Source organism: Halichoerus grypus, chromosome 5 (genome assembly GCF_964656455.1).
Source record: "Halichoerus grypus chromosome 5, mHalGry1.hap1.1, whole genome shotgun sequence".
Classification (NCBI taxonomy): Eukaryota; Metazoa; Chordata; class Mammalia; order Carnivora; family Phocidae; genus Halichoerus; species Halichoerus grypus.
Window position 1 is genome coordinate 39196661 of NC_135716.1, and position 16362 is coordinate 39213022.

Sequence of the window (16362 nt, forward strand, 5' to 3'; positions counted from 1 at the left end):
AATGAAAATCAATAAATTAATTTAATTATATTTTTAAAAAAGAACCTCTCCTTGCTAAAGGATGTGAGCTCAATGTATTTCTATCACTGGGATTTGTTTTCTAAATGCTCCTTTTATGCTTACATTAGATGCCTCTAAGATCTACCAGAGTGGATTTTTTGGTTATTATTCTACTACCCAATTGCTTTTCTTACCCAACTTAATCACAGTCAGTGTCTCTTTGCATCTAATCCTAAACCCTGTTTTTGTCTTCTAGAACCAGATCTACATTCTCAAATGCCTGCTAGCTATCTCCATCTGTGAATGTTTTCAAAGCCTAACTAAATTCATAATCTCTTCTTCTCCCCAAGGTCTTCCCTTCAAGGTTCCGTATTTCTGAAATAGGGAATACAAATGCTCCAAACTTGGTGGGCAGCCTCAATTCCCCTTCTTTCTGTCCCAAAATTCTACACATTGATCTACCACTGGAGGCCTCCCTCCAAGAAACTAAGAACAAAGGTCTCTGCTTTCCTGGTTCTCAGAGCCTTCTCCTCATTTTCTTCCTGAGGATCACTGCAGTTTATTTGAATTTTATGTTTGCATTTCTGTCTCTGACAGTAGATCATGATTGCCTTGAAAGGAGCTTTGTTTTATGCATCTATGTATTCTGATTTCCTCCATATTTCAGTGTTTGGAATAAAAAAGATGCTGAATAAATGCTGGTTGAATTATTTGTATTAATTGCACTAATTACAATAAATGTGATGGCAAATGAAGACAATGCAAAAAACAGGATTTTCTTGAGTCTTCTGATTAGTAAAACAATAACAGAAAAATCCAATGAGTGGGATGGTGATTAAAATGGTATAAATATATGAAGGAATAAAAATCTGAGGAACTTAGTAGTTTCCCAGATTGATGAAAATAAAATAAATTTAGAAAACACATATGTTCGTAACTTCAAATTATTGGAAGGCAATTATAGTATTTCTGTCCCTTAACCAGACTACATTGAAGATTGAATATTTGCAATAACTTGTGTTTTTAAAATTATACTTGAAAAAAGGTAAAATAAAGTGTTTATGTGGGGGGGGGATTATTTCCACTGAGATTGCTAGGATGCGAAACTGGAGCTTTAGGCACCCATTTTGCCTACTGTATACTGAAAGCCCACCTGCAGAATGAAACCAAGCAAGGACAAGCTAACCTGACAGACATTTAGGGATAGAGATGGGCCCATATTATATCATTTGTGTCCTGGATCTAGCCATGCCTAAAGCCAGCTATATCCCTGAACTTTCCAGTTATGAAAGTTACAGACGCTCTCTTTTAGGTTTAAACTCATTTTAGTTGGATTGCTTTCACTTACAACCAAATGTTCTGATTCAACATCACCAAACTCATCAACTTCCCGAAAATCTTCTCTAACTTAGAAAGACTTCCCTCTTTCTGTTAATGAAACCATAATTGTCCCTACCATTCAGGCTCAAAAGTACAAAAGCATCTATGTATTCAGTCAACCACCAAATCTCATCATTCTATCCTCTTACATCTCTTCCTTTTGTCCCTACCAATAAAACGTTCACCACTTTAATTCTGGTCTTCTTTATTTCTCTCACTTAGCAACAGTGTTATACATAACACATCTCAATTATCACCTTCTCTTTGAAACCTTTTCTTACCTGCCCTGGCCAAAACAATCCCCTTGCTTTGCTTTTTCCCTTCCTTTTCCGCCATTCTTCACCCCCACTCTCCTACAACCATCTTGAGTCAGCTCAGGCACTATCATTTCCAGGATGCTGTTCCTGACTTGGCTTCTCTTCTCACAGGTGGGGCTGAATGTCCTCTTCAGTGATATCCCAGCACCCTCCGCTTACCTCCTTCAAAGTTTACCACAGCCTAGGTTGAAATTATCCATATTATGTCACTAGTCTTAAAGCTTTTCAAGGGAAAGATCAATGTCAAGTGGATTATCTGCCCAGTATATAGTAGAAGCTCAATAAATGCTTTTGAGTTTTTAAAGTGAATTGTGTTTCCTTCATCCTTGTGTCTCCATTATTCAGCACATGTGCAACACAGAGTAGCAGCTAGATTTTGTTGTTGGCTAGCTAAGTGAAGAGTCTTCTGCAATAGGCTGAATGTGTCCCCCAGGAAATTCAAATGTTGAAATCCTAACCCCAACGTGATGGTACTAGGAGGTGGGGCATTTGCAAGGTAATTAGGTCATAAGGGTAGAGCCCTCATGAATTGGATTAGTACCCTTATAATAGTGATACTAGAGAGCTCTTCTTTTGCTATACTGGGGATACAATGAGAGGTTGGCAGTCTGCAACCCAGAAGAGGTCCTTCATCAGATCCCTGCCATGCTTGCACCCTGATCTGACTTCTAGCCTCCAGAACCGTGAGAATAAATTTCTATTGTTTATAAGCCACCCAGGCTATGGCACTTCGTTACAGCAGCCTGAATAAAGACACCTCCTCATCTCCAGTCTGACTATAATTCTATCCACCCAACTCACCATTAAAGATTAATCTTGGCTCACAACCTTACTTGGTGGTGATTCTAGAAATGCTTTCATTAGCAACCTAGATTGCCTTTGCCTTTCCTCCTCACCTACTTACCTATTCCTCAAAACTAATTTGAATTTTCTCTGTGCTTGCTTGCTCCATAATACCACCATCAACTTTACCTAATCATACCGTATGTCTCCACTATAATCTAAGGTTGTCTGATCTCAGCCGGGTCCTCTGCATTGCTTGGCAACTCTTATATTTATCTTCAGCTGACCCCTATCGAATTCCCCACTGCAGCTGCTACAAAGTTTTTCCACTCTCCTTAAGCCCCAAATTCCACCCCTACTCCCCACATGCTCAGTGAAAGATCTCCTCTTCCACATAACTCAGGATACAATATTACAACCATGAGATGGCTTGACTTTCTTCATCCTCAACTCAAAACTTTTCTATCCCTTTATTCAGCCTTTCTCAGCTCATGCTCCAGTGAAAGAATTGCCCACCCTCCTTTGCAAAGCCAATTTCTCTACTGATACTATACCAATTATTTAATTTTTCTCCCTCTCTTTGGCTCCTTCCCTTTACACACAGGAATGCTTAAACTTCCTCTGTCTAAAGAGTTAGTATTTCATTATTAGCTAATGTTTGTTGAGCATTTACAACGTGGCAGGGCCGCTGTAAGCAGTTCACAGCAATCATTTTATTTAATCTTGACAATAACCTTTCATGTTTTTGGTAGCATATCCCCTATTTTACAGATTAAGAAACTGAGGCCAATATTGGGAAATTTGCTTAAGGTCACACAGCTTTCTACTTCCGTATACAACTCGGAACTTTTCTAACAAATGATCTAAATTTAATTCTTCTCCCTTATTTCCTGCCTCTCTTCCCTTGTGTTTCTATATCATAGGTCCAAAACCTTCACTGCTGGACCAATCACAGAGACTCACAGCTGAGCATTTCTGCTCTGTCAACAAGGATAGGGACATCCATCCGTACACTGTACACTCAGACGCACCCAACACCACTATTAACACTCCTTCAAACTACACTTGTTGAAATGTCGAAAAAATGAATCCAGCCCTTGGGAGAATTACATTTAAAAAACAAAACACCACAAAGCAGCACTGCCCCTTCCTCTTTCTCTCAGCCGCTTTCACTTTTATAAATTTTCAAGCACAGAGAGTTTAGAATTGTGCAAAAGAAACGAAAGCACTGAGGAGGTTTTCCTGGGTTTGAGAAGCACTCGCAGCCTCAGTATTTTTCTTCAGTTACTTAACCTAATCCCGTGGTCCACAGCTTGGCACAGGTTCCACGGCTTTCAAGAATTCTGTCTGAACAAGAGGGACAAGATCAGGTTCAGAAAGGAAGAGCACACAACAGTATCAGCTGAAGTGCTTCCCCATCAGAATGGCCAGGCTGACACCAGGTCAGCTGAGGAAACAAACATTACTTCCATTGACAAGTGTTTAATTGGCCATTTTGAAAATCTAATGTCATGTATGCAGATGCAAATGTTTGAAGAGTTGTTTACAGTGTAGTTGGTGCCAGACAGGCTCCAATGCCAAGCCAGCACACAGTCTCCCATTATTCTGCTGGGCTCAGCTTCTAAAGATGTTTCAGGGCTCTCTGAGCCTTGTAAATTTCCATATCCACAGGCTTATCTGTGTTTCCAAAGCGGAGTCCTTCTTCCCCCTGCCACCCTGGTGAGGAGACATCAGTCCTTCGCCTGCCAATCTCTGCAACTGCCTGCCCTGGTTCAAGAAGGGCTTTGGAGAAATGATTTGACAAGTGATTACGCCATCCTCTAGAAAGTACAGGGTTGAAGTTTTAGTAGTTCTTGAAAAACTAACAAAAAGAAAATGCCAGACTCCAGATCCCTGCCCAGAAACCAGGTCTTAGGTGATGCAATAATTTTGAGAATTATTCAAAACTAAAAATCCTGCCACTCGTTTTGCATTTGATAAGCTCATTTTTTATCCAATGGTCTTCATTGTATAAAAAGCCATAAAAATTATGATCATTTATTAATGAGTTCATTCACTTATTCATACTACAAACACTGATTAATTACCTACTATGCTCACAGCAACTGCAAATATTTCAGATATACGGAAATAAGGAGTATGTCATCCTTGGCCTCAGGAAGCTAGTGAAAGAGGAAGGCAAATGACTATCATACAAAAGGAAATAAATTATCATGTACTTACAATAAAGTAATGATAAAGTATTGCAGGATTATCACAGGAGAGAATAAGGAAGAAATAACAGAGAAGATGGTATTTCAGCTCAACCTTATAGGATAGATTAATTTTCACAGCTGTATAGTGGGAAGGGTATTTCTAGTTAAAGAACAACCATGAGCAAAGGTCTGAACATTTATAATATGTTCCCCAGAAATGGTAAAAAGTCTAGGGAAGATGGGGTGTTATAAAGCCCTAGGGAGAAATTTAAATACACATACATGCACACAACAAATATATTTCCAGTCCCCTTTCACAGTTACTGAATCAGGACCTACAGTTGGGGAGGGACCTAGGAATCAGTATTTTAAAAAATCTTCCCAGGTCATGACGTGCACTCATGATGAGACTGGATACACACATATAGAATACATGGAGAAATATAGGAGGTGTTATGGGCTTTGAACTGTGCCCCCCCCACCCCTCCACCAAAATGTGTATGTTGAAGTCCTGTCCTAATCCAGTACCTCAGAAAATGACTATATTTGGAGGCAGGGCCTTTAAAGAGGTCATTAAGTTAAAATGGGGGCATTAAGGTGGGCCCTGATACAATCTGACCTGGGTCTTTATAAGAAGAGAAAATTCAGACACACAGAGAGACCAGGGATATGTGTGAACAGAAAAAAGCCTTTGTGAGGAAACAGCGAGAAGATAACCATCTGCAAGCCAAGGAGAGGGGAATGGAAAGAAACCAAACCTGTTGGCACCTTAATCTCAGACCTCCAGCCTCCAGAACCATGAGAAAATAATCTTCTGCTGTTTAAGCCCCCCAGTCTGATGGCAGCCCTAGCAACCTAACACAGTAAGTGAATGCACCATGAATGCACCCGGAAATATATTTTAATGCCAGATTTTTAAGAACCTTAAATGCCATATTAGGTGTTTAGACTTTATTCCACAGACAATTTCTCCAACCTTAGGTCTTTTGAGAAGGGAAGTAATATGACCCACCTTATGATCCCACTCTTGAGGCAGCATGGAGGATAAAGAGGTTTAAAAGATTCTGCCTGGGCAAGGCAAGAGACAATACGGGGTATGACTAGGGCAGTGACAGAAAGGATGGTGAGGGGGAGAGACAGAAAAATTTAGGAGCTATAGCAGGTAGACATAAACAGCATTTGCCGACTTATTAATTTTGGAGGATGAGGAAAAGGGGAGTTAAGGATAACCTCCCAGATTCTGAGCCTGTTTTGTATCCTGTATTTCAGACACATCACATTACCTACAATCCCATTAACTACAATACAAAACACAGAGAGAGCATATTTGGGAATGAAACTGATGAGTTAAAAACCAGAGAAGAGAAATCAGAGAGAATTCAAATGTAGAGATGAAGATCTCTTGAGTACAGAGGAGCTTCTTAAAGCCACAGGGTAATGACAGCATTGCCCTCGCTTCCGATTTCAGCCCCAAAATGTAAGAGCTTGAAAGTCATCACTCCTGTCCTTACAACAACAAATGAAACTGAACAAACTGAAAACCAACAACTTTCCTTGGACCTAGCAGGGAGCTACGGATGCAGAGTAAATCACCACCCTAAAATGCTGAAGAGACAGGTCAACCCCGAGACAGGTAAAGCCCAGATCGGGGCTTACCTCGAGCAGAAACCACCGGAGCCATAAACTGGTAAGAATACCTACGTGGTCATTTTGACAGACTGCTGGACACTGAGTCTCAACTACCATGAGAGTGAGAAACACCTCAGACCACAGTGTTGGTCAGGTTGAGAGCACAGGGGATTCCAACAATTTTAGACAACTATGACAAAGGAGCAAAGACAGAAGGGAAACTAAACTACCAATCGATAATAACACTAGTGGCTGATATTGGCTGAGCACTTACCCTGCGGCAGGCCTGTCCTAAATGTTTACATTTCTTAAGCCTACAACAAACCTATAGGAAAATGCATTATTTTCCTATTGTACTGTAACAAATTACCACGAACTTGGTGGCTTAAACAATATAAATTTATTAACCTACAGTTCTGTAGGTCAGAAGTCCAACACAGGACCCACCAGGTAAAAATCAAAGTGCTGGCAGGGCTGCATTCCTTGTGGTGGCTCTAGAAGGGGATGTGTTGCTGTTGTTGTTGTTTTTAAGATTTTATTTATTTGTTTGACAGAGAGAGACACAGTGAGAGAAGGAACACAAGCAGGGGGAGTGGGAGAGGGAGAAGCAGGCTCCCCACTGAGCAGGGAGCCTGATGTGGGGCTCGATCCCAGGACCCCGGGGATGTTTGCCTTTTTCCATCTTCATGTGCCCACCCACATTGCTTGTCTCATGGCCTCCTTCTGCCATCTTCAAAGCAGACAACATTGCATCTCTATGGCCAGTCTTCCAGAGTCCCATCTCCCTAACTCTCTGACTCCTCTTCTGCCCCTTTTTCCACTGGTAATTGGGCCCACCCAGATAATCCAAGATGATCTTCCTACTTTAAGGTCAGATAATTAGCAATCTTAATTCCATCTGCAAACTTACTTCTCCTTTTCCACATAATCTATCATATTGACATGTTCTAGGGAATAGGGCATGGACACAAGCAGTTATAATTACTATCTTCATGTTACAAATGAAGAAAATGAGGCATGGAGAGCCTATGTAATCAGTCCAAGGTCACACAGGTGTTGGTGGCAGAGCTAAGATTTGAACACAGGAAACTGGCCCATATTCTTAACCATTACACTCTAAAGAACATGGGTGCTAGTGAGGGATTTGTTTAAGTGGTAAACCCTAAAATTTAGACCGAGTAGGTAATGAAATGTCAGAATAGTGCAGACTTCCAGGATTTGCCCTCTGGGTCTCAAAGAACTTAACAGGGTTGGTGACCCTCCATACATTCTCTACTCTTCCTACAGCCACTGGTTTTCTGTAAACTTTAGCTCAGAAAAGCTAACGAAAAGAAAAACCCTATAAAAGAACAGCCAGATGTGTGAGAAATTTTGCAATATAATACACATGGCATTAACGATTTACAACACTTAATCAAATGTAACAAATGCATCTTCAGATTAGTCATGGATAACACAGACCCGATATATTTTGATAATGATAACAGAATCTCAAAATGATGTTCTGGGCACAAAAAGGACGTAGGTATATGAAGGCAGAAGATGAATACATGAGTGCCTTGACAACATCATGAAAGAGAGAGGATGTTTTCTTTTTGTGATTTCAACCTATTCCAAAGCTAACTGAAAACATGGGCTAAACCAGAGGATTGAGGCACTAGGCCAGCAGGACTCTAGAATTCACTGAAATCTTCATTTGACTTTTTTTTAACAATCTTTCATAAATGTTCCAAAGAAGAAATGAATTTTCTGCAAATAAGAGATTATATATATATACATACATACAATAAAAATAAGAGAGACATATATAACATGCACATATATACATCACACACATATATATTCACATATAATATAAATAATTGTATTATCTTACTAATATTAAGTATGTCATATTATTGGAACCTCCTATATCCCTGTTCATCCTTATGAATTATATTCTTCAACTTCATTAGTTACATTATTCAAATCCTACCATTAGCCTTTTGTGTCTACTTCATTTGCCATGTAAAAACAGATCTTAAGGTATTCCTTTTTTCTTTTTGTAAGATTTTATTTATTTATTTGTCAGAGAGTGAGACAGTGCACACAAGCAGGGAGATTGGCAGGCAGAGAGAGAAGCAGTCTCCCGCTGAGCAAGGAGCCTGATGTGGGACTCGATCCCAGAACCCTGGGATCATGACCTGAGCCGAAGTCACACACTTAACCACCTGAGCCACCCAGGCATCCCAATCTTAAAGTATTCCTACAAACTGTTTGGTCATCTTCTCGCACTTCTGACCATTTCCTTTATATATTTTGAGGATAAGTATTTTTAAACGCTTGGCCGATAAAAAGTCACAACTATTCTGTCTTCCTCACAGATTTTATCTTTCATCAACATAAAACAACTCTGGATCTAGTGTAATACTCTTTCCTTGGAATTATACTTGATTTCATTTTAATAATGATGTAGAATTCAAGGCCATAAGAGTCTCTGGTTTCCCTATCCGAGGCCATTCTATTTACATTTACACTCATGACTGCCTCTTGTAGGTCCCACCATCAGACCAGGGCGGTGCCAGTGCTAGGCTTTTCTATTTCCCAGCTGAGCTTCGCCCACCCAATGTCCTACCTGTCCGTGCTTTGTAAGCAGTAAAGGTAGATAGATGGATTTAACTGCAAATCATTATGTGCACTTTGTTTTCAATGGTCTCTAATGAATAAGGGATCCAGCTCCAGATCCCCATTTCCATATATGATACTCAAGTTAGAAAAGTCTTCAACATGTAATATACTCAATGTAGATGTAGCTTCCTGCAGATGTGTCTTGCTTTAAGCAAACCCCATATTTGAAAGTCTGGATTTATCTAGTGATTAACCGTTCGCTTTATAAAGGGGTTATTTGCTTCATGGAAGATTTAATCATAAGACATATTGTAGATTCTCCTATTGCATTGAAAGTATCATTAGATTTCCACAGATATTCTCTATATACAGCCCTTCATGACCATCCCCACAGTATACAGCAGAATTGCTGCTAAAGATACTTTCTATCACTGCCTCCCTCCTGAGAAATCTTGGCTTTGTTGGCCTTCAAATACCATCTGCTTTACTTTTACATGATGCAACATGGGGGGGGGGGGGGGCGGGGAACGCACTATAAAAGGCCAGGGTTCCAAGGCAAAGCAAGGCTCTGATACAACAGAGCAGTAGATTGGAAGTCAGAAGGCTTGGAGCTCTCGCCAGCCAGGGGAGCTGAGGCAAACTACAGGCTGCTTACTACCCAGATTTTTAGTTTATAAAAGAAAGGTAAGAGTGCCTCGCTGCACCCATTTTGGAGGTTCATATAACAATCAAATGTAAAAATTCTTCTTAAATATAAGGTGCCATGCTAATATATTCTTTTTTCCAAGCAAGTCTAATGCCACAACACTAAGAGAATGCTATATCAATCTCCCTTTTTCTTTGTTAGCAACGATTTGTCATAGAACTCATTAAATGTTCTGAGAGTTCCTCCTAATCATTATCCTTTTCATTTTATCTTACTCTACCTCTTTTATTCTTCCCTTATTTCAAAGTCTCCCAACACTTTCTCTGCAAAGTAAGATCAAACCCTTTGCCCAGCACCTCTGAACAATCTCCTATTTGTCTCTTCCTGACCAGCTGAATAAGAGAAAAAATCTAAAGCTTGTGATATTCTTACCATTAAAGAAGTACAGTTATTTGGAAGAGCCAGCTCAAATTTCTTCTCTATATTCCAAGTCTGCCTACACCTGTGTCACAGTGGTCCATCCTCCTCTACACTCCTGCCATTTGCTTATCTTTGTTCCTTTGAACCACTCCTGTCTACGTCGCTCTATTTCGGTTTCTTAATCCCTCACGCTTTGAGTGTCCAACTTCTTTTCCTTCACTGGAACTTACATAAGAATTGGAGTTCTAACAAACACATGAAATACGATGCAATGGTCATTAGCCAAGTCCAATGTGGTTATTTTTCCCCCCTTCTTTTTAAGAGAGTTATTGAATTGATTTTTCTTTTCAGACTGAGGACCAGTGGTAATGTTTGGCAGGTCTCGACTGTATGATGTGGCAGTGCAGCGACAGTCAAGGCTGTAGACCAGGGGTCTCCCCTGGATGTTCCACAGTTGCCTCTACTCACTGTCTTTCTCCTGAAACCTCCTCCTCACCTTATATTTATTAGTCTCTTTAGTGGCATCTCCACTCTCCCAGCCAAGCAAATCTCAAACCTCAGAATTATTTTTGACCTTATTTCCCATATCCAGCTGGTCATTAAATCTCTACTTGCTGAATATCTTTCAAACCTGTGTTAGTTTAGACCCTTACCCTATTTCATCTGGACTATAGCAACGTCATCCTCGTGGTCTTCCCGCTTCCTGGCTTTTCCATCGCCAGTCCCTCCAAAGTGTTATTGCTGGAGCTATTTTCTAAAGAAAATCCAATCATAAAACGCCTCTGATGAAAAATTCTGCTTAAAAAAACTCTGAAACAGATTATCCACGGCATGAAAGGGTCTAGATAACATGGCCCCACTCTCACAAGACTTCTCTACTGCAGCCACACAGAACTCCCATCTCTCCCTCTGGGAGGGCCACGTTCATCCTCACCGCCTCCCAGGCCTTGCCAACCAGGCCTTGCCAATGTTGTTCTCTCGGCTTAGAATGCCCTTCTCCTACCTCTTGGCCCTCAGGCTTCAAAATCAAGTTCAAAACTCACCTGCCCTCTGAAGTCTTCCCCCGCTCTAACCATAGCTCTTTGCTAGGAAAATGAATGCCCCCACTTTAACATCACCCTGTGGTGCAAGTATTTGTGGAATGGTCACTTCCTACTGAAACTCAGTATCTCGTTCATCTTAATCTGGTGCATAGTACACACCGAATAAATGGCCACTGAAAATAACATGTGCTAAATAAAATCATAACTAAAGAAAAATTCCAGAAACCTAGAAGCACACTGGTCCTACTTCTTCACTGCATTAAAGAAACAGGGCCCAGGAATAAAGAGAAAGGACTAATAATCTGACTGAGGCAAACACATGAATGGGTTGTTTGTTTTTAAAAGCTAAGTGGTTTAGGGAGGGTAGGGGGAGAAGAAAGTACATTTTAAAGCTCTAGCTCCAGGGCAAGTAATAAAAATTGTTGCTTTAATGTTTTTTTCATAATATTGTGAGCAATGGGAAAATCTATTCTATCACACCAGCCTTCGGGGCAGAAACTTTCAGCCTCCTGAGCTAAATCAAACTGGCATCTGCTCTCAGTTTTTCAAGCAGCCACGATAGGTCTCTGCCTTCCGTGCAGCTCAACTTGACTGACAAAGAAAAAACAAAACAATTTTCCACTTATTTTACAGGCCCCTCTTCTCCTCTTTTGCTCTCATCAATTACTTATAAGCGTCCTGCAGTCTTGTCCCTGGATTACAGGGATATCGTCGTTATACTTTTTCTGCAATAGGAGTTGTTGTTCTTATAAAGGAGGTTGGGAGGCAAAGCCTTCACAAGGACACAAAGCTAGCCCAGGAAATAATAATGCCCTGTACTCACAGTTCAAAGCTCTTAAGCTGATGCTAGCTCTTGATGTCACCCATTTTACACTCCCTAAATTGGTTAAGTCTGAAGATGTTTAAAATTAGGATGCATGTGCATTTAGGTCAAAGTATCAGAGTCTACCAGAGTCCCAATGGAATTCAATAATTTTCAAAAGGATATAACAACCAGTTCTCTATAATTCAGTCTTCCTCATTCCACCCCTAAGCTCCCATCCCAAATTCATTTACCCACAATGCCCCAGAGTTATGTATACCTATCCCAGAACATACACCTCATTATCTAACGTCACACAGACTCTCCTAGCAGAGATTGCCTATGTTTCTGGGGAAACCCTGCCTCCAACTGTCTATATTTTGAGTACTTGACTTGCCCATTTTCCAAGCAGTTTCTATTTAGGAAGGTTGAATGGGGATCGCAATAGTACCTAGCTCTTAGATTTATAGTAAGGATTAAATGGGGCAATATAAGTAAAAAGATTAAATATAACAGTGCTTTCTGCATGGTCAGTGCCCCATAAATATCAACTTTTGTTACATTCCATGCCTGAACAACACATGACCTTGTAAATGGCTCTTTGGGAAAAGAGTTCAAGAAAGTTGGTCTTTTTCACCAAGTACCACTTTTGGCCCCACTTCTCCCAATAGACTTGAAGCAACTGAAGTAGGTAACATTAATTTTATTTTACTTAACACGTTTGGGACTTTGTGTTTGTTAAATGTAGCATGCAAAAAATATTTTAATATGTTTGTAAAATGACTTTTTAAGTGCCATTAAAAAAATCTCTAAGGCCCTTCCAGCTCCAAAATGTTGTGATCTATAATAACTAATTTCAAATGCATGCAAATTAATAGTGACACAATTCCCCAGACACTGGAGATATATGGCACTGTCAGGCTGGGCTGCACTGGAAACAGGTTAGACCCAGGCCCAGGAGCCTCTGGCAATGTGGAGTGAAATCTTGCCTCCCCTTCTCCCCACCAGCCAGGAGTCTATTATTCTCTTCTTGAGCTCCCAGATACTTTTGCAACAGATGTGGAGAAGAATAAGGAATGAGCTGTAATTTGCAGAAAAGAAAGTAGGACCAAGATTCTACAGAATCCCAAACAGATAGGCTGAAGTGAGCAGAATTCCATGAAGTCACCTACATCTCACCTTTAACCTTGATGAAAGAGAATCCTAGAAATCTAATTCAGGAAGGGGCCTCACCAACCCTCCCTCATCTTGGGAGATTAAGGAACTGAGACCTAAAAAGATCAAATGACCAGTCCAAAGTCACCTGGCTTTTCTGGAACTCAGGTCTGGGAACCTACAGAGCTGATGTAGTATTAAAGCAGTCTCAGCCTATGTTACTTCCAAAGCATCTGCACAGATAAATGTCTCTCTGGACTACATTCAGCCTGCTTCCGTTACTCACAAACCAGCTAGTACCTATCTCAGGAAAACAAACAAGATTCTTCACAAACTTGAATTCAAGAGAAATGTCTGATTTTACAAAAAGTTACTTAAAGCAGAGTCATGTGTTTTTACCTTTAGATTCACCCTTATCTTTCAGAAACACAGTAAATATTATAGTGACAATGATTCTTCAAGAGTCCGCAGCAGAATACAAAACACAAGCAAGAAAAAGCCTAGGCACATTTTAAGCAACATATTTACAGAAATCTACCCAAACTGGAAATAGGAGGAGGCGCTTCTGGTGCTTATTTTCTTTAAAAACAGCATAAAATAAAGCTCCTTTGAAGTGAATGGCTCGGTCTGCAAGAGTGCAACATTAGCACGACTTTTCGGGCAAACTATCCACCGGAAGATGAGCCTTATAAGCCTGTGTCTCCACTGCCTCCACTCCGTATTTGCATTCCTTCATGGGCACTCATTCACTTACTCAAGTGTTAACTCATCAGTTCTATTTCATAGGCACTGGCTCATCCCTTCAGTTGCTGAGGGAGTACCCCCGAGGCCCCCACCAGCCGGACAGGCTCTGCCCTCGCGGAACTCGGGAGTCTGAGCGGAGCCTGGCCGTGCACACCAAAAGCGAAAGCACAAGGTAAAAGGCGGAAAAGCCCCTCCAAGGAGCTCGGAGAAAGCGCCCTGGAGGCCTAGGGGAGCGGGGAGCCCGTTCCAGATGCGGGGAGGGCAGCCCCGCGCGGCCTGGGGCTGGGCCCCGACCCGAAGGGCTGGCGGGGGCCGCTCTGGGCGAGGCGCCGCCACGGCCGCGCTCGCTGCGGTTCCGCGGCATCCGGCGCCCTGCCGACGCCGGCGCTCGGCTTCCCGTCTCTGGGCCCGGTCCTCCCCCGTCACGGAGGCCGCACGGCCCGCCCGTCTCCCGTGGCCTCCCAGCCCCGTCCGTCAGTCGCTCCCACGCATGAGCGACTTAGAAGGCCATCCCCGGGGCCGGCACCCGCTCAGCCCGCCCGCGGGAAGGGCCCGGGCCTGCACCCAGCCGCCCGCGGGCACGGCGGGCCTGCGGCGAACGCACCTGTGGGGCCGCTCGGGGGCGGCGGCGGCGGTACCCGGGGCCACACTCGCGGCCCAGCTTTCAGGTGGCGGCGGCCACACCCCTGACGCGCCCGCAGCCCTCCGCGCCGTCGGGTGACTGCGGCCCTGCCCCCACTGCGCCGCGGGCGGAAAGGCCAGGCGTGGCGGGCTGGAGGGGCTGGGGGGGGGCACGGGCGCCGGGGGGGGGGGGGCCGGGACTCCACCTCCAGAACGCCAGGGGGCTCCTGGGGTTCAGGCGACCCGAGGGCCGTAGGTCGATCAGATGGCTCCTCACCTTCTGAGTTCTGGCGCCCGTCGGAAAACTGAGAGTTTCAAGCTGGGCCCTGGGCCCCTATAGCCCTTGCTTGTTTATAGAGGGACGAAGAGACTCAGGAGTTGCCTCCAGGGTCTGGGGTTCTGGGCCACAGGGTGTTTCCGAAAGTGTGTAACCTCAGGTAAGGCGGAAGACTTGGCAGAGGTGAGGTGTGCTTTATTTAATGAGAGGCTGTGCAGGTAGGGAAGGACGGGGCTGTGAGGCTGAAAGGAGAACGCGACCGGTTAGGGCCTGTCTCCGGGGCTGGCAAACGAAGGCTTTGCTGTCAGACGCTGATTATTAAACCGTTACTCTCCAGAGGCCTGGGTGGCTCGGTCGGCTAAGCGGCTGCCTTCGGCTCAGGTCATGATCCCCGGGTCCTGGGATGGAGCCCGCATCCTCCTCTCCCTGCTCAGCAGGGAGTCTGCTTCTCCCTCTGCTGCCGCTCCCCCTGCTTGTGCTCGCTCGATCTCTCTCTCTCTCTGGCAAATAAATAAAATCTTAAAAAACAAACAAAAACAACGTTATTCTCCCATTTTGCCCAGTGCAGGATTGCTAGAGAGGTGGTGGGGATGGTCGTGGGGGAGATGAGCCAAGCTGGGAGATCCAGAAGAGTCAATTCTATCAGTTTATGCATTATTTGTAGGAGAGTGCCCAAGAACAAAAGACACTCATCTGATCACCTGGTGTAGCTTATCTCAACAAGTCACACGCATTCCTGGTCACAGAGTGTGTGCTCAAGTATTTCCAACGTTTTATGTTTTGATAAATTTGAATTTCTTTGTTTAACCACACTCTTATCAAATACAAACAGTTATCCTTGTGAAACACGGAGCAATTCAAGTCTCTCCTCTTAACCAGAAAAAAAAATCTTTTAATTAAAAAAAAAGAGAGAAAACCACATGCTCACTGGGGAAAAAAAAGTGTAAAGTGTGCAATGTCCATTTACCTATATACTCAGTTAATAATCTCTATAAACTTTTATTAACCCTGCTGCCCACGGAATAAAGTATGAATTTTGAGACATTCAAGTTTTCTAGAACTTCCTTACAATGTGATCCTGGCCCACTCTTGCAGGTTCATCTCTGTGGTGCTATATCCAGCCTCATTGAATTACTTTTTTCTCAAACTATCTGGAGCAAAAGACAAGTTTTTATTACTTCCGATCAGTCATGGACCGTTACTTTTGTAGGATACAATTAAAAACTTGCTACAGGGCGCCTGGGTGGCTCAGTGGGTTAAGTGGGCAGACTCTTGATTCTGGCTCAGGTCATGATCTCAGGGTCATGAGAATCTGCCCCCCAACGTGGGCACCCCCCTCAGCAGGGAGTCTGCTTGAGGATTCTCTCTCTCTCCCTCTCCCTCTGCCACTCCCCACCCCCGCCCCCCAGCCCGGCTTGCTGGTGTTCTCTCAAATCAATCATTCAATCAATCTTTAAAAACTTGCTAGAAAAAGTAGAAACAAGGCACAAAAACTACAAGCCCCAGTTTTCATTATGAGTGTACAACAAATATACAAGTACAAAATTACTCCGTCAATTTGTCTTTGTTTTCTTCTAACTTCTAAATGTTTACTCTCAATATCTATCTTTATCTCATTGTGGACCAGTAAGAACAGTTCACAGATTGGCAATGATGATCACACTTTAAGTGGCATTGACTTGCTGTTCTTTAAATGTGTCAGATGCTTTTCAGCTTCTGGGCCTTTTCTCATGTTATTCTTTT

General features: G+C 42.8%; 1 protein-coding gene and 1 long non-coding RNA gene across 7 annotated transcripts in view; one reads left to right on the forward strand and one right to left on the reverse strand.

Annotated features, from left to right (window-relative positions):
• The window catches only part of CPQ (carboxypeptidase Q), a 448086-nt gene extending 433446 nt beyond the window's left edge, over positions 1 to 14640 (reverse strand). For 2 of the 4 annotated variants that reach the window (XM_078072199.1, XM_078072193.1), the window contains exon 1: positions 14326 to 14478. The gene's annotated coding sequence lies outside the window, so the exon portion shown is untranslated. Of the gene's footprint in view, positions 1 to 13731; positions 13866 to 14325; positions 14479 to 14619 lie in introns of those variants that run through there. The other 2 variants (XM_078072196.1, XM_078072195.1) reach the window with 2 other exon arrangements.
• Positions 13763 to 16362, forward strand: part of LOC144381835 (uncharacterized) — a 66628-nt gene continuing 64028 nt past the window's right edge. For all 3 annotated transcript variants that reach the window (XR_013447774.1, XR_013447772.1, XR_013447773.1), the window contains exon 1: positions 13763 to 13893. This is a non-coding gene — a long non-coding RNA (uncharacterized LOC144381835). The remainder of the gene's footprint in view (positions 13894 to 16362) is intronic.